General features: G+C 40.9%; 1 protein-coding gene across 1 annotated transcript in view; it reads left to right on the plus strand.

The window, feature by feature from the left end:
- The first annotated feature begins 398 nt into the window (after positions 1-398).
- Positions 399-26,892, plus strand: part of DENND4C (DENN domain containing 4C) — a 114,402-nt gene continuing 87,908 nt past the window's right edge. The window contains exon 1 of the mRNA XM_073345479.2: positions 399-515. The gene's annotated coding sequence lies outside the window, so the exon portion shown is untranslated. The remainder of the gene's footprint in view (positions 516-26,892) is intronic.

The following is a 26,892-nucleotide window of genomic DNA, read 5'->3' on the forward strand; positions in this document are numbered from 1 at the left end:
GAGGGCTTGTCTACACACACAAGTTATTGTGCTGACAGGGATGGGGGCACCAGGACACAGGAATAAATGTGTGTATATAGTTTATCCCTGTAGAGGGGAGGGCAATAAGCTACACCTCTATAATAATAACTCCTCCCAGCGGGTGCAGCACCAGGGCTTGCGCGGATATCACTGGGACTGCACTGGTACCAGCCCCACCGCCCCAGCCCAGTATTATACGGGTTCAAGCTGTGCCTGCACCAGGCCCTGGAAGGCGGTGCTAGGCGGCTGAGGGGGCGCGGCGCTCTGCGCACGCCGGGGGCAGGGCCGCGCGGGGCAGCCGTTGCGCTCTGCCGCCCCCTGGCGGTGAAGCAGCCGGCGGCGCAGCCCGTGTTGGCCCGCTCCCCAGGCCTGGGCGGGTCCGGGATCCGCCTCCAGCCGCTTGCGGGGGTGAAAGTAACATGGTGGCCGCTTCCTCCCCAAGCAGCGGCGGCGGGTCTGGCTGCTCCTGAGGTGGGCGCGCAGCGGCTGCGGGGGTGAGTCCCGGGCGGGGAGGCGGGTCCCCTGCGCCGCGGGGTGGCAGCGGCAGGTGAGCGAGCGGGGGGGGCCTGACAGGCGGTGGCAGGCTGGATCCCGCCCCCGTACCCGAGCGCTGGGGCCGGCCCGAGCCGCGGGGCAGGGGCCGCGAGAGACACCCGCTGTCCGGCTCCGTGCCCCGGGGGCAGCGCCGCGCTCCCGGCCGGGAGAGGGGAAGGAGGGGCCCGGGCTGGGTGGGAACCCGGGCTGGGTGGCTCCTTCCTCTGCCGCGCCCCAGCCCGGCCGGGGTCGGCCGCCGCAGCTGCTCCTGCCGGGCTCGGTCCAGCCCCCGCCTAGTGTGTGGGCGCCCTGGGGCCCGGCAGCTGCGGCTCGCTGGCCGGGGGCGCCCCGGGCGGGGGATGCTTGCGGGAGGCCGGGGTGACAGGTGAGGCTCTGGGCAGCTCCCTCCGCCTTTTGTCTCTCTCTCTCTCCCTCCCTGCCCGGCGCGCCGCTGTGCAAGGAAGCCCCCCGAGGTGTCCCGGCAGGGAACCAGCCCCCTAGCAGCCGAGCACGCTGCTGGCACCGGCCCCAGGGCCATAGGCTGAGCGCTGCCCTGGCTGGAAGCGGAAGCGCCGTTGTTAGCCAGAAGGGCGTTCATGTGATTCCTCCCACCCCCAGAGAAACAGGTTGAAATAGTTTTCTGCAGCCCCGGTCCCGGTCGGAGTATGGCGAGCGCCCGTGGTGTGGGGCTGCTCAGTGGCGCCTGACCCCGCCAGCAGTGCAGCGCTGTAATGGAGCTGTGGCCAGATAGCGTTCCCAGAGATTGCCGTGGCCTCTGGGCTGTAGCATCGCTTGGGAACGCTTCCTTCTCTTTCTGCTGTAAGAGCGAACTGTTTTGAATGCTTTGGGTGCTCCCATGGCGTAACTGCTCCGGCCTGTGATGGGGTAGCTCCTACCTGTCCGGACCCGACCAAAGTTCTCAAGGGGGTATTAGGTGGCTCAGTTGTGCTTGGGCATGTCTGGCCCCATTGGTTAACACATTGCTGGTGAGAACAGGGCCGGGACTGTATGTCCACACAGCACCTATCATGTCTGTTGCTAATGTCCTACAAAAGGTAAGTGTTCGAACTCTGCTAGAGACAGGGTCCAATGGTTGAACAAAATCGTACTGAAAATCTAGATGGTTGCCTGTTACTTCGTTTCTTGCTCTCTTTGTACCCATATGCTTTAACTATGAGTTAAACATGGTTCTTACTACATTTCTTGCTCTGTTACCACTCAATAGTCTCTAAATGTGAATTAAACATGTTCCATAAAGGTACCTACATTGTGATTGAAATAATTGAGAGATATGTCAAAGCTGCTGCCTGTGGTTGGAGCAGAAGATCTGAAGTTCAAGTTTTAGCTTGTAAACAGAATGTCTGATCTTTTAACCCTTAATTCTAGCTGGTGTGATTTCTGGGAGCTTTAGAGTAAGCTTTTGTTATTTGCTTAAATATTGTGGCTTATTATGACAACCTTACAAAGCTAACTGTAAGTCTGTATTTGTATTTATTAGTGGGAGGAAAAGTATCAGCTTTAATAATGAGTTGTCATTGGAGGTCTGACTTTTTTTTTCCTAGTACCTTTATCTCTTTACAATTGTGGTTTGTTTTTCTTTAATTTGAAGAAATAAATAATTGTTCTCTAAAGAAAGTATGATAGGATGGAAATTATTTACCTGCTCCACCCCCCCCGCCCAATCTAGAATCTTATTTCTCCCCACCCTTCTTTTTTGCTGCATTTTTTTTTTTTTAAGAACGGTATGGTGTCAGCTACCCAGCACACTCGTGAACAGTCTCATTTCAAGGGACTATTACAAACAGCTGAGTGTTGTATTTTTTAATTCTGATCTGTAAATAGCTTGATGACAATGTCCTCACAAACATGAGTGTTGGATCTTGTTCAAAAATCTTTTTTGTTATTCTTTAAGAACTTGCTAATTGCTTTTTACCATGCTGGTGAATATGACAAATATAATTACGTATTGTACCTTTCATAACTATGTATGAGCTGACACAGCACAAGACTCCAGCAGGAATTATTTAAGTCTTAATTGTAAAACATAATATAACTTTGCCTAGTAAAATCTGCAAAATGAAACGTGAACAACTTGTTAGTTAGAGAAGGTGTATCTTTTATACTAGGCTGGCAACTTCATTGTCCACAGGCAGCTAAGACTTTAGCAGTTCCAGTTTTCAGGGTGAGGTCTTAGTCTCTGAAATAAAGTTTGTGGAATATTAATGCATTTGTGACTGTGTAAAGACATTGTGTGTGTTCTGTTTTGGACAACTGTGTCAGGGTTTTTCCATGTTTTTCTTTTTTTTTTAAGTGTCTGACTCTTGCCCCTTTTTTTTTTTGTCTTTGCTTTATTATAAACTAAAAATGCCTCTGTCAGTGCTCACCTGAGTGTGGCAATTAAAAATGAGACTAAGCTCAAGTAAAAAATTCTAATACTGAAATGGTATCATAGATGATGTCCCTCTAGTTTGAAATCTAGATTTGATCATTCAGAACAACACTACTGTTGTGCTGCCTGCTGTTGAAGTTGAGTGCTTATTGTGAATCTGTCCACAGATTTGGGATTTTTTCCCCTGACCTCCTTCAAGCCAGTAGAGAATAGTGTCTGGTGTTTCAAAGTAACTAGAGGAGGGCTGCTCAATCCTGTCTGCATTAAGTCTTTTTGCTGCATCCATATGTGTGTTCGTGTGAAAATATACATATATATGCTCCTTTATATATAAAAAGTGTGTGTGTGTGGGCTTGTTTAAGTTTGTGAAAACCCCACATTCTTCCACTGCAGAGCTAAGGGGACAGTAAACATGATATTGCTAATAAGAGCACTGTAAACAGAAAGGCAGGTGGCCTGGCAGTTAAAAGGTCTGTTAAACCTGCATGTGCATTGTCACTTGTAGATCTGTTATATAATTTGAGTATAATTTCAGTGGCAACCATGGGCACAGAGCACTCTTCCTCCTCACTCAGTCCATGTGTAAAATTGTTTAGCAGACAGTCTGTGCACTGCCACAATGAGCCAATGTCTCATGATCCAATCAGTATGTGGAGTCAAAGCATTGAAATCATGTGAATGGTGGTGGTTGTAGCCTGTTAAATCTGGCAACTCTGTCAGATCTTATTGATATATATTTTATTTGCTCACTCCCCCAGCAGCTTTGTCTCCAAAGATGCAGAAAAGTTATCCCCTCAGATTTGCCATGCCTAAAGATGGTAGTCTTTCATTGCTGGGAATTTCAGCCTAGCACCTTCTAGCTCTTGCAAAGCCTTGAACAACAAGAGATTGTGTCCTGGAAAAGTAAGAGCCTTTAGTCAAGGGATGCATATGGGGAGGGAGATGGGGTAAGGGGTTTAGGTGGTGGTACTTTTCCAAGCTACACCCCTGGGAGTTGCCAAATGCAATGTTGCTTTTTGTTGATTGTGCAGATGTTCAGAAAGTGTGTGCTCTCACTGGACTCCTTGAAATCTGTTCTGCTCCGACTCTGTAGTGGTTCAGTATGCACAGTGTGCCCTGCTAGGCTCCTTGGGGTTAGCTCCTTTATTTTTTGAGATGAGGGAAATGGCTGTATGTCTTAAATGCCATCCACGTCTGGCACCAAAACTATGCAGGCCTGTAACTTTCCCTCTCAATTCTTACATGAAGAATGAAATGATCAACAATTAAATTATCATCCCTAGGCATTGGATTTAACACCTTAATGAAATGAATGGGCAGTTCACACCCCTCAGACCTACTGTTACAACTGATGCCTTCATAAGAATCTGCAGAAAGCTTGGATTGGATCTGGCTCATGGTGCTTTCTTTGTAACCATAAAAGCTAGAGACATTGTTCTCTTAAAAATGAAAGCTGATATTCTGGAGAACAAAACAGAATCTCCTTTTGATTTCCTTAAGAATGCCCCTAATTTGGGCTACGTCAGCCCCTGGCTGAGTTTCTGCTGTATATCCTGAACGAGATACAGGGCAATGATCAAAACCTATTCTAGCGAATTTGAAAAGGATTTTCAAAATTTCAGTCTGGGATAGTCTTGATTTAGAATAGCAAGCTCAAGGCAGTGGCTGATACAGCGTGCAACAGCAACATGAGTTACAATATCTTGTCTGAACTTGGCTTGCACATCATTTAAACAATCCACATTCACTGTTGTAATTCAAGCCTGCTAATTTTAATTTGAGCTGTACTTGTTAATTCACCACACTTTTTAAAAAATTGTGCTTCTTCCCTTTTAACCCAAAAAGTATAATAAACTGGTTTACGTGTTTCACATATTAACCAAATAGAGACGTTTTTATCCAAGAGTTTTAAAAATTGCAAGTCAGTCCCTGATTTACACTAATTAAGGTGCTTGGCCTTGGCAACTGCAACTGAGTTTACAGTTACCAGGCTGTAACAAAATGCTAGATGTTATCTCCCTCCGAAAATCAAACTATGTGTTGCAGCCGTGAATGAATTTCAGTTTTGTAACAAAGCCTATTTGGGTTGCTAGCCTTTCTGGCAAAACTAACAACTACCTGCCTGTATGACAGCACAATGCCATAGCTACACTGGCAGAACTGCATAGTGTAGCTATAGCCTACACTTACAGAAGGGGTCTTCCGTTTGTGTAGGAACATTACCTCCCTGACCAACAGTAGGTACATTGACAAAAGCATTCTTCTGTCACTATAGCTGTGTCTTAACCCTGAAGTTAGGTCAACATATCTATGTCAGTCAGTGGTGTGGTTTTTCACACTCCTGTTAATCTAACTTTGAAGTGTAGACCAAGCCTCAACAGAGCAATTTTCCCTGGCCCTACCCCTTTCTTTTTAAGGCATTATTTGTGTGGCAGACATCTATAATTAGCACATGTTCCCCAGTAGCACCATCTTTCATGGGCATTCTGTTTCTCTGCTTTTTTTTTTCTTAGCCTTTCTGAGCACCAGTCATCTGACTGGCAACTCAGCAGCCTCCCTTATTATTCACTGGGCAGGAAATTAGATACTTCTACCTGTGCCACGCTTCTGGCCGATACGATTTTTCCCCCCTAGCTTGTTGTATTACGTGCAAACCAGTTTCCTGCTGTTGGAATAAGTAGCAGTAACTTTACAAATGAACAGGTTATATATGTTGTGTAGGAGAAGGCTGCAAGTGTCTCTTTGGATCAGGGAAATTTGGGTATAAAATGAATAATGTCCAATTAATTAAGTTGTGGCAGGAGGTGGAGGAGAGAACTGCAATAATTTGTAGGCTGCTGTAAAGCTAACAAGGATTATCATTTAAAGAGTAATGTGTTCGCTCTTTCCTGAAATGTTAAATGTTTGAACTCAAAGGTAACTTGTGGCTACATCTAAGGGAATAGACTTGTCTCTCTCTCTGTATTCATCAGTCAGGGCTACTGCAGAACCTGGAAACAGGACAGTCCTAAAGCTGAATAAAAAGCTTTCGCTGGGAGTGGGTTGGGTGGGGTGAGAGAGATCTCTTTTGGAGGCCTCCTCATCCTATGTGGGCTCTACAAATGGCAGATCAACCAATCCTCAGTGGAAGTGACAGCAGCTTGACCAGAGTGGGAAGTAAGTCATGCCTGTACCTTTTCCAGTCTCTTGGCAACCTGAATTCCCTATTCCTAATGTATTGTAAGTGATGACCTGTGGTAAAAAATTGTGAAGCTTTTGGTGTTCAGGTGAATTCCAGATGGCAGAAGGCTGTTCTAGATAATGTGGAAACATGGATGCACTTTAATAAACTTCAAGTGAATTATGAAGGCGCACACTGTCTCTTGAGTACTTTTCCTGAAAGTATGTTGTAAAGAAATGCTGTGTTCTGCCAGTAGAAATCCTTTCAAGGATGCTGATAGCCTGAGAAAAAGGATAAGCATGGAATGCACAGTGGCCTTTCTTGTGGATATTAATCCATGCAGGGGTTGAACATTTCACCAAATGCCTACAAATAAATGTGGCTCTTAGAATTCAGAAGGGGGGAAATGGAGAATACCAAGACAAAAGGTGTTGCTCTCAGTAAGCAATTTTAAAAACTCCACCCTTCGTCTTTACCTACAATGAGCCATATCTGTAATGTAACGATAGTTTTATAGTTTAAAAACATCATAAAAGGATTGAAAATTTAAGAGCAATAATGAATTTGGCCATTACCAAAGTCCTTGCTTATGCGTAGCAGATGTGCTGGGGCCAAAAAGGTGAGCTTCTTTATTGTTTGTTGTTTAACATGTTCTTGTATCTTGTTTTCTGCATGGGAAGGAACTGGGTGTCCATTTCTCTTGTACAGCTGCTGGTGGAGATTTGTTTTACAAGTGGATGCCTAAAATTAGGCTCCTCAATAAGTGGCCAGATTTTTAGAGGTGCTGGACATGCAGAAGCTCCCCACTGACCTCAGTGGGGAGCTGTTGGTTCAGCTCTTCAGAACATTTAAGGCATCCACTCTCTTGAAAATTTTCTGTGTTTTAAATATGGTACACTGCCGTAGGGTTTGCTAGTATAGCTTTACCAGCATATCCTTCTGGTATAGATGCAGTTTTGTGTATATATATATAGTTTTTTTATATATATAAAAGTTCCCTGAACATATTAAACTGTATACTGACAAAATTATTTCTTTTGCCAATATAACTGCATTTACATTGGGGCTTTTGCCAGCCTAGGCATATGTCAGTTAGGGGTGACTTTTCCTCATTCCACTCCCATTTATGCCAGCAAAATTTAAGGGTAGACCAGGCCTTAGAAACAGTATGCTTGGTTGCTGAAGTAACCAGAATGTAGTACCCAATGAAATCCAAGAATTGCTAGATCTTCCACACATCTTAATTGTAAGAAATGTGATTGCTTTAATGTTTTTGAAGAAATGCAAGTCCTATACTGTCATTTCAAACTCTCATTGCTTTCCCACTGTTTAACTTTCACATTAGACCATCTTTTTGTAAAACAACTTAAGGCTTTTACAGGACATATTTTGGGGGTTATGATCGGTCACTGGCTTCTCACTGCATTCTTTCCAGTTTTCATTTTAAAAAACAGAAACCCTTCCACATAAGGCTACTTTGAGTCACATGAATTCTCAGGCAGAGCTTGTTCTTTCTCTGTCATCCCATGAGATATGTGAGAGTGCCATAGTTCTTGGTAGTCTCAAGCAAAAATGTTGTATATAGCCCCTCAGTTGCCTAACAAAATTGATTAGAAACACTGTCAAGGCTAATTGCAGGTCATCTGTGCTTCAGGTTGTTTTCTTCTAGCTAAATAAACTGGTGATGCACAAATCTCTGGGGAGGGACTTTTCTGAGAATTATGTGTCTAATACCTTTAAAAATCTCTTCCCTTCCTTCCCTCCCCCTTCAAAAAAGCTATTAAAGTTCTCACTCTTTATCCTACATAAACTTGACAAATTAGAATGCTAGCAATATCAAAAAGGCTGTATTTGAACTTCTTATGCTGTCTGATCGTAAAATATTTCATATTTGGTTGCCAAATATGAGCACATGTATTTAAAAGGGGAGTGGTTTTGGTCTTGGATCAGCCATATTCAGAACTCTCAAAACATGCCTGCAGTCTAAAGCAGTCCACGTTTAGGAATGGTGGTGTAACCCATGGTTTCAGGTTTTATTGTATGGATTTTTTTAAATATAGCATGATGGCTCTTCTTTTGAGTGAGGTTGAATATTTTCAGTCTGCTAGTGTATTTGAATTGTATTAACTAATATTTCATAGTCGGGTTTATGCTACCGTCTTCTGGCAGTATAGTTATGTCAGCGAGGGGTGTGGTGAGGTATGAATTGTGACTGACAAAGGGGCTTTTGCCAGCGTAGCTAGTATAGCTGCAGTTATACCAGCAAAGCTGCACTTTTGCTCGTATAGCTTGTTTCGCGTGGTGGTGGTGGCGGTGGCAGCGGCGGCTTGGAATAAGCTGTACATACTCATGGCTGCCCTGCCTCTTCCCGCTCCACCCAGTTCCGCCCCCTCCTCGGAGCACACCTTGTCTCTGCTCCTCCCTCTCTTTCTCCCCCCGCCGTGCCTGCTGAATAGCTGATTGCGGCAGGCAGGAGGCACTGGGAGGGAGAGGAGTTGATCGGCGGCCCTGTGGACGGGAGGTGTTGGGGGTGGGGCAGGGGGTGCTGGCCTCTGGTGGGTAGTCAGCACCCACAGAAAAGCGACACCAAAGGTGAAGCGAGTACAGTACTGTAAGTGAAAATGATGGATATGCAGATCGGGACCGACGTCAGTCGGAACACGTTTCCCTATTGATGAGTGATGGATATGCATAACAATGGATAAGGGGGAGACCTATACCGGGGACTCCCTGTATCGGCAACAATACAGCTTTGCCAGTATAAGGTGCATGCATCCTGGGACTGCTTTGCTAGCATATAGAGAGAGAGATAGAGATCTGTATAATAGACTTATATAGTCTCAGTGTTTGCTTTAACTTTTTTTTTAAATAATCTAGAACCAACCATTTTCCACTTGGTGCACTCATTGTCTTTTATCAGATGGGAACTAACAATATCAGGCAATGTAGCCTGCCCATGGGAAAATATTAACTTCAGCAGTATGCTTTGAGTGTTAAGATGGCTGTAGCTATTTAGTTCATCCATTGTACTACAACATTAGTTATAAAATATAGCAAAAGTCTGTGTAAATAGGTGGGTCTTGACTTTCTGGGCATATTGCTGACTCTCTAGTTCTGTTGGATCAGAGCGGGAGACAGATTTCAGATTTGAGGTCCTCCACTGGGAAAACCTTATTCCCATCTCTATGGTCATATTTGGAAACTACCTACTTAAATGCTTTATCTCCCTTCTGCTTCTGGGATAATATCTGAAGAGAAAGGAGGCTTCTAGGTTGTCCAGGACCTAAGCCATGTGGTTAAAACCGCAAGATCTTCTTTCCAGGTGAAAAAGGACTGCTTTTACGCATTATGGAGGCATCACTGTAGTTAATCTGGGGGTGAACTTCCTGTGCTCAAAACACATTTTTGGCCAATTGTCTCTTCACCAGTGCTTCCACGGGTACATTTCCATTAATGTTAGAAATGATGGGACCCTCTAGGTTGGGCAGAGTGCCAGCAGCTGCTGGTGTTGTGAGCACCACATCATGTAGACCAGTTCAGAGGAAGGAAATGTTTATGGTAGTATTTCCTGTAACTTATAATGAAGGTTTGTACAGTAAACATTAGTGTTCTTACTAACACATTTTGTATACAAGTAAAGAAACACACACACCTATTAATTTAAAAAGTTTTCAGTAAGAAAAGAAGCTAATGCTCTTAATTTGATTAACAATGATCTATGAAAATGTACATTAGGGTACTAAAAATGGAAACTTAAAATCCAGTTCACTCTTTGTATTGCTGTCAACTTGGACAATGAAAGTTAAATTGACTATGAAATCAATTTCGCTTTCAGATCCAGTCATACAATATTTAAGTTTCAAATACTCCAGAAAGGTGTGTACATAGATTAAAAACAAATGTTTTAAGGGCATTTTGTAGCAGTGAATATGGTTCTGTTGGTGTAAAGTTTCTAAAAAGCTTTGGGTTTCTTCTTTTTTTTTTTTACACAACTTAAATTTTGAGTTATTAAATTGACAGGTTCATAAAAAAGTTTGCATACTATTGGAGACCTACTTAAAAAAAAAGTAGGGCTGTTAAATGATTAAAAAAAATGAATTCCAATCAATTACAGTTTTAATCGCACTGTTAAATTTCAATTGATATTTTGTTATTGTTTTGGATTTTTTTTACATATTAATTTCAATTCCAACAAAGTTACAGTGTTCACTTTATATTTTTTATTACAAATATTTGCACTGTAAAAAGTTAAACAAAAGAAACAGTATTTTTCAATTTCCCGATAAAGAGATTGCACTACAATACTTGTATGAGGTGAAGTGCAATTTACAAATGTAGATATTTTTTTTTACATAACTGCACTCAAAAACGAAACAATGTAAAACTTTAGAGCCTAGAAGTCCACTCAGTCCTACTTCTTGTTTAGCCAATTGCTAAGACAAACAAGTTTGTTTACATTTAATGGAGATAATGCAGCCCACTTCTCGCTTTCAGGTGATGCTGTAAATAAAAACAGGTGTGTGCATGGCACTTTTGTAACTGGCATTGCAAGGTATTTGTGTGTCTGATATGCTAAACATTCGGCCACCATTCCAGAGGACATGCAACTTGTAGGAGGGCTGCTTTATAAATAGGAGAGCGTGTAGTTAAAATAAACTTTCAGTGTCTGTGTACTTTTTTTCATCAGGATGAGTCCTGTTTAAATACTTGCTTTTGACTTTGGAAAAAGCATGGGAAGGATTGGAGCGAGTTGATCTTAGTTTATATATCTTGTGCTATTTAAAGTCATCTGTACTTTTGATCCTGGAAAGTCAAACTGTAATCAAGCTTCCTGTTAAATGATGCATATTTCACTTTGAAGAGTCCAACAATGTAGCTAATTTATATCCAATGGATATTTTAGGTGTTTAATGTTATCGTGGAAACAAAGTACGTCACATAACTTTTCTTTACTTCCCATCTGGTGCCTGATAGGACCTTTGACGTACACAGTAATAGGAAGCTGGAGCTTCTCTTAGGTGGCTTTCATCACTTATGAACTGTTTCAGCGGAAAAAAGTTACGGAAACATTTGTTTCTCTAAGTGTTTTATTGCCTTTGTGTACCGTTTTCTTTGTATCATGGGGTTTGTCTTTTAAAAAAAAATTGATTCTTGCACACAGAAATGTATAGCATTATAAAATATATCGTAGTAGTTTCATGTACTATATTACACACGTGCATGCACACAAAGTGTCTGGAAACCAGCGAATCATGAATTTTAGTACTCATTTCTGTGACAAAATATATTTGAGATGTTAAACATCAAGTCATTCTACAGGAAATGCTTTGCCCAGTAGGAACAAAAATTTAGGAGGGAGATGAGATTTGTTGCCTGAAGTCAGTCAGTCTCTCTCTCTCTCTCTCTCTCTCTCACACACACACTCACACACACACTTTTAAAGTCCCTACAAAGATTTAGCAAATCTCTGAAGGGGGAGAATGGAATGCTTGGCTCTTATTCAGTAAAAAATGAGATGCCCAAGCTTTTCATTGCATGTGTTTAAGTGAGGGGGAACGATAATCCATCAGTCAGGCTTGCTGTGGGATGTGATGGCCCTCTTGTCTCTAACAAAATTGGTCCCTCCCAGTACAGACTTAAATCATGTTTTAACGTTCTGGAGTATAGTTCTGACTCCAGGATAAAATATCAGCAGAACTTATCATTTGTAATGCTTTCCATGAATGCATTTGGGTGATACTGCTGCTTCCTGTCTCGTTTTGCATCTACACATTCAGATTCTTGACTTTTTATGGAATGTTTTTCTCTTTCAGTAATGGGCTTTCTTTTGGAAATATCATAAATTAGGTGGAGTGATTAAAACTAAAATTCCTACTGGCAAAAAAGTGACAACCAAAGTAATCAGCTCAGGGCTGGTGTATATGCTCTTTTGCTATGACTTCCTTTTGACTTAAAAACTAATCTAAATGGGAGTAGGATGTAGATCTTCCACATCTTTTGTTTTTGAGCCATTATTTCCAACTTTCTTATCTCCCATTTCTTTCTTTAAATTGGACCAATAGCAGTGGCCTAGTGAGCTGGTATTTAATTGTAGCGGCTGCCTTTTTGTGGTCCACTTTTTCTGAAGTCTCTGCTCTTATGTTTGAAGATAGTCTTAGTTTATATTTCGAAGGGCTTGTCTTTGCTAGGAAGTTTAATTATATTTAAAGAGGACTTTTGAAAAACAACGGAGTTGTGACAAGATACAGAACACTACTTGTCAAGATCAGCATCATTCCACGTAACTCAGTTGTTTAAACACAATTAAACTTTCTAGGGAAGATGAGCCTTGTGTGTAAACTGGTATAGTGACGTCAGCCTGAGGCCTTGTCTATACGCTTTATTTTTTTAAATTGGCGTAGCTGCACCAATTTAAGCACCTATGGTAGTTGTGCTTCACCAGTATAAATGATGACTTGCCCCATTGCAGCATACCCTTACAATTAGTTTATTCAGGTGCAAAATAACTTGGGGCTTGTCTACAGGAACAGGAGTTTGTGGCAAGCTGCGGTGTGACTCTACCCTCACATGAGCATGTTGTGCTCTAACAGCATGTTAATGTCCTTTGATCTAGTCCTCTGTGAAACAGGTCTAGATCAGGGTGCGTTAACTAACTGTGCAGGTGCACATGGACAGTAGAGAATGGCAGGCAAGTGTGGAGTTGGTTCCCCTAGCTTAGTTCCACAAACTAAACATTCATATATAAAAAGCCTAAGGTTGCAGACAGCCTGAAATAAAAACAGTCAGAGGTGTAAATTACTCAAATCAATGTCAGTGGGGTATTAACATTGAAACTTAACAAGGATAACTTAAATGTCAACAGTTAACTTTCATTGCTGGGTGAAGAATGCCAGAAGAAGGATAATGTGTATCTTGGACATGTGCACAGTTTACTCGGAGTGGCATCTCATATGGGTGGATTAGAAGATAATTACATCTTTTTTCGTTCTTGTGCAAGTGTCTTTGGATTCCAGCTTGTGAGTGTGGTGCCCCTCTGAACCAGTGCATTCATCTGACTCTTGACTTTTTTCTTCACTGCTTTATTTTCACTTAAGACTAACTATATTTGACTTTCATCAATAGAGTTTCTAGTTACTGCAAAGGATCTTCATCTTTAAAAAATGTAGGTATCTGACTTATTACATAATATAATGAGCAGGGCATCTGCTAACCTTTCAAAGATCACCAGTAGAGCAGCAAGTGCTTCTTATTAAACAGTGGTTCTCAAACGTTTTGTGTTTGTGGACCATTTTTATAAAGATCCTCTTGTGGACTACTTTCTTGCCAATCCTTGCAGTAGCTACAGTGTTTGGTTAGATGAAGCAATCTTAGGATAGCATTAATGAGACAAGATGAAACTGTGTGGTGGTGTTTAAATAATTGGGTACAGCTGCTTGGCCATGTCCTCCTTCCCTCCCTATCCTTTTCTCTCCTTGTCTATGAGACTTCACACTTACTGGCACTAAATCTCCCCTTACTGCTTCCAGCTGCTGCTGGAATCTGTGCAGGTCACTTCACAATTTGGTTTTTTTGTCTTGCTAAAATTGTTACCTTTCTAATTTTGATGTGATTGAACAACTTGTCTGAACTTACCTGATGGTAAAAACAGACACAAAACAGCTGTGTAGGGTGCTGAGGGTAGGTTTTTGGGATAGCTTTGTTCTTTTCCCTTCTTTTTATTTGGCTGGAATGGAGGGTCAGTAAAGCCTCTAATATCCTAGGCCTCTTGGACCTGGTTATAAGTATCAGCATGTGTTGCTTTTTGAAGACTTACAGATGCTTTGTCACTGTGACAAAAGCCATTTGCATAGCAATGCTTCTATGGTCCAGACTCATGGTCAGTAGACATCTGCTCAAACACTGCTGTAAGAGCTTCCATCTCAAAGCTGTTAGTTGAGTCTTATAAATTATATAATTGCATAAATGCTGATGAGTGATGCACTAATATAAGCAACAGTAATTGAATATTCCAGCAATCTAAGAGAAAATCTGACTGAAGATACAGCCGTTTTTTACAAAACGGCACCCTTATTCAGAACTTTCTTTTCCTATCTCTTATGAATAGCAATTCCTACTTACAATAAGTAAGGCCCAAATATCATGGACTACCTTCTCCCCCCACAGTTGACAACTGCCTCTTTGTTAATATAATCAAAATTGTGCATGTTTTTGAGAACCTCGAAGTGTGCTTGAAACCTTAATTTAAAATTATATTCTCTAGCAACTCCTCCCTCATTGCATATTCAAGGCTCTGATTTCCCCTCAGACTTTCATTTGATTAAATCAGTTGGGTTGGGGGTGTGTGTCTGAGAGAAGAACTTGGGCCAGTGGATATCTAAGCCATTTTTTGATAGCATAGTTAATGATCAAAAGTCACTCACTAACTCATATTGCAAGTTTAAAGTGCTCATAAAAACTTAAACAGTTTTAAACATTCTGTGCAGGAAGTGCAAAACTTGTTGACTTGTTCTAAGCATCAATGTTGTTTCCTAGTTTCTTGGATGAAAATTTAGTATTCAAATCTCTTTTGGGGAGGATATCCCATGACTCTGCATGATCATCAGATCCTATGCTCCTTGGGACAGAGACTATGCTATCTCTGTACAGCAACTACTGTCAGACGTGAGCGCTGCCAGAAGTAAAGGGGGACTGTGGTGACAAATTTACAAAACTGTTTCTTACAGCATTCAAAAGTGTGCTACTCACTCATCGCTCTTTATTCTATAAGATATGGTTGGTGCCCTGAAGAACTTGAAGTCTTGTGTAGCTGGCATTTTTCTCTTAACTTGAGGGGAGGAGTTTAATTAAAGTAATTTTATCTTTAAATCAGACAAGGAACTGGTTTGCAATGGGGGTGTTATTAGCCAATTTGCTGGGGCTAGAGGTGTTTTGGTAAACACATGAGAAATACAAACATATTGGTGTGCATTTTCTCATCCTTACCTTTCCCCTGACTTTATAGCAGATGGCACAGCAAATCCTTGAGTGTACTGGATAAACTCTTTGTTCATAGGTTATGAAGGTAGCTTCTCTATTATACTAATGGAAAAATGTACTGGTGTGAATACTGTTACCTCTGGCAGCTTGTCGCTCTGTCCTAAATTTGGAAGAGGAGCAGTAGTAAAGATCGTTTTTGTTGTTCAAAGTATGTTGCTGTTTAAAGTAACAAACTATCACCAGACCTCACAGTTAGCAAATAAAAATTATCGTTATTTTTACAGTTACTTAGTAAAAACTGTCAGAATGTTACTTTAGTTTCGTAACTAAACAAAGTACCGCAATAAAACTTCTAGAATTAGCTTGCATAAATTCTTCAAGCGCATAAAAGTTCTGTAATGCTGCTCAGCTAGTGGGGAACACATTTAAGATTCCAGTTCTGTGTCTTTCAATTAGGCAGAGGAGCAGCTCCAGTGAAACAGGTTTCTGGACATTAGCTGTAATGAAAATGCGCTTAAAAACACATTCTTGGTGGTTTTTAGAAAACACTTAGTCTGTGATTTGAAGGGAGTAGTTTTATTCTCATTTTGTCACTTCAGAAAAGTAGCTGAGGTGAAGGAAAATGTGAGCACCTAGTGTAAATATAGTAGCCTTTACCTCTTTATCAAGGTTGTACTATACAGATGAGGAAACCTATCTAGAACAGATATGTAACTCAAATTTAATTTAATTTGGGCAGGGAGGGGTGGCTTTGAACCTGGTAAGTATCAATGAAGTTGCTACACATACCCCTTCCGTGTCTCCCCCCCTCCCCCCATCAGCTATGTCTTTAAGGCTGACCTGCTTCTGATCTGTTATGGTTTGTTTCTGCAGAGAACTGGTTTATATTGAGTGGGGTGTACTATGTAAACTTAAGTTGAACTTTTCAAATTCTTTACTATTTAAATTGTAGGCAAAATGAATTAAGATTTGGTTTTTAAGTCTGTCACCTAAGGCTGAGTCCAGCATCTAAAATTCATTCATTCACCCTAGTACAGTCTTATGGAACAAGAATTGTCACTGGCCATAGTCAATATGACTAAGGTATAAAATAGGTAGGGTAAATATAGGCATGGAGTAAATTTTGAAAAGCTCTCATCAATTTTTAAGAATTGGTTTGGTTTAAAGGATATTTTCTAGTCTTGAAAGAAGACTGTCATATTCCCTCCTTCTCTCGCAGCTCCCTCCACAGATTTTTTTCTATAGTGTTGATACATGAAGGCATGGTCTGCACTAGAAACCTCTTCTGGGTTAGCAGTGTAAGGTGTGGTTTTTAATTTTTGTTTTTTTACACTTCTGTATCTGCAAAAGCCCATGTGTAGATGCAGTTATACCAGCATAAAAGTTCTTTTGCTGATATATCTTATTTCACACACCAAACTGGTATAAACTATCCTGGCAAAGCAACTTTTTGCAGGTGTAATTTGCATTACACTAGGACTGTTCGTGAGTATAGCTAAACTGGCAAACCTTTCTGAGTGTAGACTAGGCTAAGGCCCAGATGAGGCTAAGGCCCTGTCTTGGCAAATAAAAAGGGTGTGTTAGCTCAGTCACTAAGCTTAATGTGACTGAAAAATCCTATCAAGATAACAGGTTTGAAGTTGTGCCATCTGCTATAGTGTCGGTATTGCCAACCCCAAATGTTCAAAAATCATGAGTGGCTTTAAAATCATGAGATTTGGTGTTTTTTATTTGCCTTCTGCTTTTTGAGCCTTCAGGGGTCACATTTTGAAGCATTCTCCATAGCCCTGAGGACTAGAAACTTACTTTTTCTTTAGGAATGAAGGCTGAAATCATCACATATCCACTTGGCTCCAGGAGTTGGGGCTTTAAGGAAAATAATAATAGAGACTCATGGAAAAAATGAGTTGGCAACACTGCCCACTGCTTCCAACATATCAACCTGTAACTTGATGGGCTTTTCAATCTTGTAAAGCCAATTCAGTTGACACACACACCCTCTTTGCATGTCAATATAGGGCCCATACTGCTAGGTTTTGTCTATTATCTTACTCAGAAAAACTGTGGCATACAGTATGAGGTTAGCAAAAACGACGAGGTGTTCTTGTGGCACCTTAGAAACCTAACAGATTTATTTGGGCATAAGCTTTCATGGGCTAGAACCCACTTCATAAGATGCATGGAATGGAAAATACAGCAACAGGTATAAATACAAAACCTAAACCTAATTTCCCCCATACTAATTTCCCCCTACTGTTACTCACACCTTCTTGTCAACTGTTTGAAATGGACCACTCTCATTACCACTACAAAAGTTATTTTTCCTCCCTTGGTATCCTACTGTTAATTGAATTGTCTCTCTAGACTGACCTCACACTTGGTAAGGCAACTCCCATCTTTTCATGTATTTATACCTGCTCCTGTATTTTCCACTCCTTGCATCTGATAAAGTGGGTTCTAGCCCATGAAAGCTTATGCCCAAATAAATTTGTTAGTCTCTAAGGTGCCACAAGGATTCCTCGTTGCTTTGCTGATACAGACTAACACGGCTACCACTCTGAAACCTGTCACCATGCAAAGTATGAGGTTAGGGATGTCAGGGGCGTGCACAGGTATAAAAATTTGGCCACTTCTGGAGGGACACTTTCTGTGCCCCCTGCGGCCGGAGGAGCTGCCTCTCCCCAGCGTCAGTGGAGCTTTCTCTCTTCCCCCCGGACCTCTGTGGTGCTGGAGCTGGCGGTGCGTAATCTCCTCAAGCAGCCGGAGGAGCTGGATCTCCCCCTGCTGTCTCAGGGCTGGAGGATCTGTCCTCTCCCGCCCTGGCCTGGGGACGGAGGAGCTGGCTCTCCTCCCCTTCCCCCTGCCCTTCCTGTGCCTTGGCCCCAGGGCCAGTGGAACTATCATCTCCTGCCCTGGCCCCAGAGGAGTTCTGTGCCCCCTGCTTGTGCCCCCTGTGCATGCCCTGGAGGGCCATGTTTCGGATTCTGAGCACTTTTGAAAACCAATTTAGCTGATTAAAAAAGAGTTGGCTAGTGTTGGCTCAGGGCTGACTGATCATGTAGGAGATACCTATAAAGGGCAGTGTTAATCCTGACTCCAAATTTTTTGTTGTTTTGAAACAGACAGAGTAGTGCAGGTTTTGCTTAACTTTTGTTTTTATAACAGTTCATCACTTGTCTGATACATTGTGAATACCGAAGTAGAGAAGCACACATGTTGAATCCGATGAAGTGAGCTGTAGCTCACGAAAGCTTATGCTCAAATAAATTGGTTAGTCTCTAAGGTGCCACAAGTACTCCTTTTCTGTTGGTGAATACAGACTAACATGGCTGTTACTCTGAAACATGTTGAATGGAAATTCTCTTTTTGCAGTCATTTTTTGTTTTGTATAGCTGACTTCTACAACACAGTTGTCAGGGATACAATAATACCTTAAGGAATAGTGTTGTTTGGGAGTTGAATGAAACCTTGTTGAAGCTGGTGGATGTAATGGTCATCCTTCATTTGGGATAAATGTAAAAACAAGTTAAGCCCCTTTATGGAATAGATAGCCGAAACAATAGGAGTCATCACCCAAAACACAGCCAACATGAAAGGCCGGTCAGGAATCTGAGCTATGTGGGAGGAGGGGTCATCTTGTGACTGGGTATTGTTTGATGGAGTGGGGTGTGAGTCAAGGAGAGAAGCAACAGAAATGCCACAGAAGCAGTCAGAAGGCAGCAGGGAAGCCATAGAGAAAAAGCTTGTAACTTGATCCTGAGAAAAAAGCTAAGAGATTTTGGGTAGGGTGCTGTCTGGCAAGAGGCTTGGAGCAGTAAGCAAAGAGACTATCTTCTGCTGTTTTGATTCTTACTGTGTTTGGGGAAATGGAATACAGTGTAGGTACTTTGTAAGTAAACAAGATTGCATCAAAGAAATACTAGTTTCTCCTCCAAAGGGAAACAGCCAATATTTGGGTTTTGCTGGTTAACAGCTCAGGTCAAAACGTGTACAATATTGTACTTATTTGTTTAGACTAACACTGTGCAGGCAGACACCTTTACAAGCATTTCACACTGAATAAACAAGTGCAATTACAACTTACAGTTCCATAATGGTGACATTAATAGTGCTTAGTTGATTGGGGGTAGTGCTCCAAATGTGCTAGGTATTTTTCCAAATACAGAATAATAGCTGTCCTGAAAATACAGTGTGATGCTAAATAAAAGCAATCTTGGTACTACTTCAGAGAGGGGAATGTTCTTGATATAGACCTGTTGGGTTGCTATTGGCCATGCAACCAAATTTTTAAGCATTTCAACTTAGGTTTCCTAAAATTTACCACAACACTTGGAAATCTTTTTTGTTTTTTTCTTCCCCTCCTTCCTACCAATCTTGGTGCAACAAGGAGAAAAAATAATGACTTCATAAGACTGAGTTCTCACAGAAGGGATCAGTTGTAAATGTGACAAACTAAAAAGGGGATTTTTTTTCTGTAGGGGTATGTCTACACTGCATCTGGGAGCAAACCTCCTAATAACTGTGTAGAGATGTTGCTTTGACATTGTGTCTCAGGCTCTCAAGTCCATCTCTCTACCACCACATCCCTGGCTTTAGCCAGAGCTGCAATGTCTACACACTATATTTTTAGCATGCTAGTGTAATCTGTGGATCCAGGCTGGGAGGCTTGCTCCCAGATGCAGTGTAGACATGCAAGAGACCCAGGAAGTCACTTGCAACTGGAAGTGATTGTGTAGGGGCACATAAGAGGCAACTTGGCTGTTCGTAGTATCCATATCAGTAATCTTGTGTGTTGATATTGCAGAGAAGCATGGGGGTGGGGTGAGGGGGTGGGTGCGGACACAACCATTCTGACTAGGGGCAAACTCCTACTGTTTTGGTTTAGGTTGTATACACAAGTTTTTCTGTAGCTTCCAAGAATAAAATTTCAAAGCACGTAGCCAGTTTCATCTCTGTTGACAGTGCCATTAATCACTGACCACAGATTGGTCAGGTAAAATAAGTAATTTAAGCTTCAGCAGTTCGAGGGATCTCTGGTTGGCTTTGAAAACACTTCTGTCACGGTTCCTCCCCCACTCTGAACTCTAGGGTACAGATGTGGGGACCTGCATGAAAAACCTCCTAAGCTTATCTTTACCAGCTTAGGTCAAAACTTCCCCAAGGTACAAAATATTACCCCCGTTATCCTTGGACTGGCCGCTACCACCACCAAACTAATACTGGTTACTGGGGAAGAGCTGTTTGGATGTGTCCTTCCCCCCAAAATACTTCCCAAAACCTTGCACCCCACTTCCTGGACAAGGTTTGGTAAAAAGCCTCACCAATTTGCCTAGGTGACTACAGACCCAGACCCTTAGATCTTAAGAACAATGAACAATCCTCCCAACACTTGCACCCCCCCTTTCCTGGGAAATGTTGGATAAAAAGCCTCACCAATTTGCATAGGTGACCACAGACCCAAACCCTTGGATCTGAGAACAATGAAAAAGCATTCAGTGTTTTACAAGAAGACTTTTAATAAAAAATAGAAGTAAATAGAAATAAAGAAATCCCCCCTGTAAAATCAGGATGGTAGATATCTTACAGGGTAATTAGATTCAAAAACATAGAGAACCCCTCTAGGCAAAACCTTAAGTTACAAAAAAGATACACAGACAGAAATAGTTATTCTATTCAGCACAATTCTTTTCTCAGCCATTTAAAGAAATCATAATCTAACACATACCTAGCTAGATTACTTACTACAAGTTCTAAGACTCCATTCCTGTTCTGTCCCTGGCCAAGACGACTACAGACAGACACAGACCCTTTGTTTCTCTCCCTCCTCCCAGCTTTTGAAAGTATCTTGTCTCCTCATTGGTCATTTTGGTCAGGTGCCAGCGAGGTTACCTTTAGCTTCTTAACCCTTTACAGGTGAGAGGAGCTTTCCCCTGGCCAGGAGGGATTTCAAAGGGGTTTACCCTTCCCTTTATATTTATGACAACTTCTTATTGTGTAGTAGATATTGTTATTTATAATTAATAGGCTGAATGCATTGTGGTAACAGCACAGTGAAGTGGGCAAGCCTTAAACAGAATATACTTATTTCTGACCTTAAAAATAGTGGAACATCTGTATAGTAAAAGCACATGTCCAGATTATCTCACACCATGCTGTACTCAGATAAAAATACATTTTAAGGAACTATTATGTAAGATTGTATTCCAAATATGGAATTTGCAGTCTGCAACTCTTGTACTCAAATGTAGCTTTGTGTTGTACAAAGTAGACTTGTAACTGATGCACGGAGGAATTTAAACTGTAGTTACAGTTCCCAAAGCAGATTGGGTGTTTCATCAACACGCTGATCTGAAGACCGTTGGCAATATGTTTTTTATTCCTTTGAGAAAGTGGACATTTCACATATACACTTACTAACTGCTAATTGGTCATTAACGAAAAAGAGACTCATGCATCTTTTACTATTTCAACTGTTTTGAGGTTTTTACATTTTTATTCCCTATAAATGAGTGTCTGGATTTGTAAGGTAGTGATTTTTCAGTGTCTGACACTTGTGTATTTTTTAACCTAGTTTTTCAGATCCATGCAACTTTTTGTTCGGTATTTTAATAAAATATAGGTACCTGTACTTTAGTTTTCCAAACAAGCGCTCATGGCTCATTTATTTTAACTAACTAATATGAGTAAACATTGATGTTTTTTCACACACCTGAGTGATGTAGCTAGGTTGACCTAAGGTATAGACAAAGCTAAAGCCATGTCTACACAGGCACTTATGTTCGCAAAACTATGTCGCTCAGGGGTGTGAAAAAAACACCCCCCTGAGCAACATAAGTTTTGCCGGCATAAGCGGCAATGGCTCTATGTTGGCGGGAGATGCTCATTAAGCTGGTTTTTATTATGTTGATGAGGGTGTTCTCTCCTGGCGCCATCATGCGGCTACATGAGCACTCTTACAGTGACACTGCTCTATCAGCACAGCTGTGCCGCTGTAAGCTTACATGGCTTAAGTCTTTAAGGCCAAGTCTGTAGTAGGAGCACTTTGCTCGTATAGTACATCAGTATACTATATTAATATGACTGTATCTTATCCTGGGAAAGCTATGTTTTTACCTGAAGAGAACAAGCTATAACAGTAAAATTGCAGTTTTGCCTGTATAATTGTGCCTGCACTGGGGCTTCTGCTCGCACAGCTGTGTTGGTTGGTGATCATACCTCTTCACACCCAACTGACACAGTTATGCTGGCAGAAGTCTGGAGCGTAGACATACCCAAGTTAACAGTAATGTAAGCACTGTGTTCTAATAAACCCTCAAAATAGGGAGCGATAATGTTTCTCTAAGATCCAGGACATCTAGTAGGGATACACTGAGGAGCATGAACGCAGTTGACTAATCTAAAAGTTTTGTCTTTAAGTCCTCTTTCTTGATTTAGTAATGCTTCCTAATTCTTTTCTCTCTTCTTAATTTTCTAGTTTTTTTTTTTTTTAAGGTGACACCCTATTTTTAGTTACTCTCTCATATGGTTCCCTCTGCGTTGTCTTATTTCTGTGTGGTTAATTTTCATACATCTGGTCTCTCTTCATGGGTGTATATATTTCCTCTTAATGTGATTTACACTTGCGAGAATAGGCTATAGTAGAATTAAGGGATTAAATACTGGTATAACTAATAATAGTACCATCATCGGTTAACCCTCAGCTAGGAGAGAAATGTATAATGGTTAGGTTTCAGAGAACCAGCCGTATTAGTCTGTATCCGCAAAAAGAAAAGGAGGAAATGCATCTGATGAAGTGAGCTGTAGCTCACGAAATCTTATGCTCAAATAAATTTGTTAGTCTCTAAGGTGCCACAAGTACTCCTTTTCTTTTTGCGTATAATGGATGGCGATCCTCATAAAGGCAGGTTTCAGAGTAACAGCCGTGTTAGTCTGTATTCGCAAAAAGAAAAGGAGTACTTGTGGCACCTTAGAGACTAACCAATTTATTTGAGCATGAGCTTTCGTGAGCTACAGCTCACTTCATCGGATGCATACCGTGGAAATAATACTCATGAGCATACTCATGCTCAGATAAATTGGTTAGTCTCTAAGGTGCCACAAGTACTCCTTTTCTTTTTCCTCATAAAGGCATAATCCATGGTAGTTATGAGATTGGATTTTGAAAAAAACCTTCCTTTTCTCTTTTTGCTCTAAATAGCAATTCCTTCTGGGCTCTTTACACCTTCATCTGAAGCATCAGTGTTGGAGACAGGATGCTGGTCTTGATGGACCACAGGTCTGACCATTCCTAACTTTTCATTGTGTGTGAATGCTTGTGATTTTTTCCTTGTCTATTATTATTGAGAAATCAGTTTAAAAGTGGATGAATTGATGCACACTGCAACATCCGGATCAAATTATTCTGGTTCATCTCCCTGTGGCAGGCTTTGGTTTAAATTTTTAGAAAGTCTAAGAAGTGCATGTATAACAAAGAATTCATTGCCAAATCTGACTATGTAATGCAGTGCCAATAACGGCTCTCTTTGATCAGATTGATTCATCCCACCTCCCGTTTTTATCGGGAGTTTTATAAATAATACATATTTTTCCCAATTTGAATGAAAACTCTTTGTAGCCTGACTCCCTTCCTCTCCGCCGCGCCCCCCCCTCCAAAAAAAAAAAAAAAAAAAAAGAGAGAGAGTAAAATCTAAACAAGGATGGAGGATTTTTTGCTGAAGTTCCTAACATTGATGTAGCTGGGCTTGTCAGAATTATTTGAAATGTAATGTTTTCTCTTTGTTTTTAGAGAGACTTGTTCCTTGTGTGTAGATCCTCAGTTTTGGACAAATTGCTGAGTTAAAGGCTTTTGACAAGAATAAATTGAACAAAACTGTACTCAACATACACATGCAGTGACATAATCTGGCTGTTTTTCAGTGTGGAGATTGCAACAGGTGAATAAACACTGCTTACTAAGGATTGAAGTGAGGAAGTCTTACGCTAAGGGCCCATCTATGCATGGAGTTACTCAGAAATGGCCATTTCTGAGTAACTCCATGTGTAGACCAACCTTTATACACACAGATTATCACTGTATTGCTTTAAAGACCTAAAACCTTTATTGCTCGAGTAATGCTGTTTTGTTTACCATAAGATTTCCTTTATTTTCCTTTCCCACTCCCTGCTTCCTCTAACACTGTTTGGGAAGTTTACTTTAATACGTCATATATTAATGTATTCCATCTGTTGCTAGATTTATCCTATATGATCAGGCAAGCTCTGATAGAAAATTTAGTGGTGTATTCGACCTATAACTAGGTCTTCATCATTCACTATTATCCCAGTGATAGAAATAAAATGAGAGATGTGAGTTAAAAGCTCCTTTACAAAAGTGACCCCTTACTTTTACTAACGAGAGGGGGAGGGAGAGAAAAAAGCTCCTAGAAAGGGGAAAAAATTGCTTAGATACTTTTAGGAAAAGAAATTATACATAATATACTCTTATATGCTGTCTCACTGAAATAGTTCTATAACCCTGAGATAATTGCTACCTCACTGCCAATTGCTCGTTGGAAGGTGGTGTGTGTGTGTGTGTGATTTTTCCACTAATCGAAGTATATGGTCAAAGTTAGGTAAGAGGACCAAAAACAGTTTGACATAGATTGACTGACAGAGCATTTAGTGTATATTTCCATGTTCAGCCAATTGACATAACAGCAAGAAGAGTGATTTAGAAGATCTAATTGCAGTGCCGGCTATGAGGTACAGTAAATAGAAACACATGCCACATCTGTATTGTATTAGTATGTATGCTGGTTTCTCTAGGAATATCCTGCACCATCTTCGTCCCCCACACCCTTACCAGATTATTAGAAAATAAAAACAGATGGAAAACTTTTTGGGAAGGGGATTCAGGTTTTTAGCCTTCTAATCTTGACCAAGTCTCTCTTTAAAATATGAAGCTTTTCATGTAGTTAAGCTCTTGATGAGCATATTTGTTTTATATATAAATATGCCTCGATTAGCTCTGCATTGTGGAAATTTCAGTTTAAATTCTCTAGGAAATCTTTCTTTACCATGCATTGCAGATAGCACAGTGAAAACTTCTTAAGAGAAACCTACTGCAGAATGATGATTTTTTTAAATAAGGATGAGGAAACTTGAGTGGACTCATAGCTCCAGTTTGGAACTGAAATGCTTGTAACTATATGTGGGTTAGGCAACATAGCTGCAGAACAAATATTACATGAACTGTCCCGGTCCTGTTTAGTTCAATGGGACTAATGCACATCTGTAACTTTATTAATATGAGAATTTTGTAGGATCAAGCCGTCTGTGGTAGTTCTGGTTAGTAATTGTTTGCATATGCAGGGAAATACAGTTCAGTTGGCTAGACTTTCTTTCAAGACAACAATATAAAATAAACTTTAGAGCTAACTGGTTCCTACCAATAACTGACCACAACTTTTTCTTTTTCTTTTTTTTAAATTCAGATCTTATTTACAATGGGTTTCTTCCCTCCAAACGGTAACTCTTTAACACTGGGTAAACTGATTTGTGCTAAACTTTGTAAAGGGTACAGTTATCCTATGTAAAACTTCTTGTAGGTCTCATCACAGTTCTGAATGGGCAGCTGAACATGTCACAAAATACTATCACAAATTATGTATTGGCACCCCTGTTGACAGTCGTAGAAGCCAATGCTTAAGTAGACATGGAAGCTGAACACTAGTAGAGGTTGATGCAAACTGGTAGTGCGTTGGGAGGGGAAGCTTACAGTCCTCACCATATCTATTTTTAACTTACTTGCTGAACAGAAGCTTGACTTAACCTCTTTAATATTAAAGTGCTTTCAGTAAGTCTGTATACACTTGATTTTCCTTTTATCCATTGTCAAACTGAAGTTTGGAAGTGTAACGGTTCCCTTTCAGTGGTAAATGGTAATTGAGATCTGCATGGGATTTTAACAAGTGACAGTGTGATTATACTGTTAACATTGATCTCCATATTTTGTTTTGCTTTTTGAAAGAGTAGAAGTTAAACCTCAGTCTTCACAGCAAGATTTGTAGTAACCCTTTGTGGTGTCTAGGAATGAATTGCAATTCATTAATTTATAAGCCTGTTTTGGATTGCATGTCATATAGTTCTTAAAAAATGTAGTGCCCAAGAAAGCTATGGAACACAGCAGCCATTGCCAATGATGCATCTACACATTAAAAACTGAGTTCTCTAGTTGAAAAATAACCTCAAATTAAAATTGCTAAATTTCCAATATCGAGGCTGTCAAGGTTCCTTCCCCATTCTGAACTCTAGGGTACAGATGTGGGGATCTGCATGAAAAACCCCCTAAGCTTATTCTTACCAGTTTAGGTTAAAAACTTCCTCAAGGTACAAACTTTGCCTTGTCCTTGAACCCTATGCTGCCACCACCAAGCATGTTAAACAAAGAACAGGGAAAGAGCCCACTTGGAGACATCTTCCCCCAAAATATCCCCCCCAAGCCCTACACCCCCTTTCCTGGGGAAGTCTTGATAAAAATCCTCACCAATTTGTACAGGTGAACACAGACCCAAACCTTGGATCTTAAGAACCATGAAAAATCAATCAGGTTCTTAAAAGAAGAATTTTAATTAAAGAAAAGGTAAAAGAATCACCTCTGTAAAATCAGGATGGTAAATACCTTGCAGGGTAATCAGATTCAAAACATAAAGAATCCCTCTAGGCAAAACCTTAAGTTACAAAAAGACACAAAAAGATGAATATACATTCCATTCAGCACAGCTTATTTGACCAGCCATTAAACAAAAGGAAATCTAACGCATTTCTAGCTAGA

The sequence above is a fragment of the Lepidochelys kempii genome, chromosome 5 (assembly GCF_965140285.1).
Source record: "Lepidochelys kempii isolate rLepKem1 chromosome 5, rLepKem1.hap1, whole genome shotgun sequence".
NCBI lineage: Eukaryota > Metazoa > Chordata > Testudines > Cheloniidae > Lepidochelys > Lepidochelys kempii.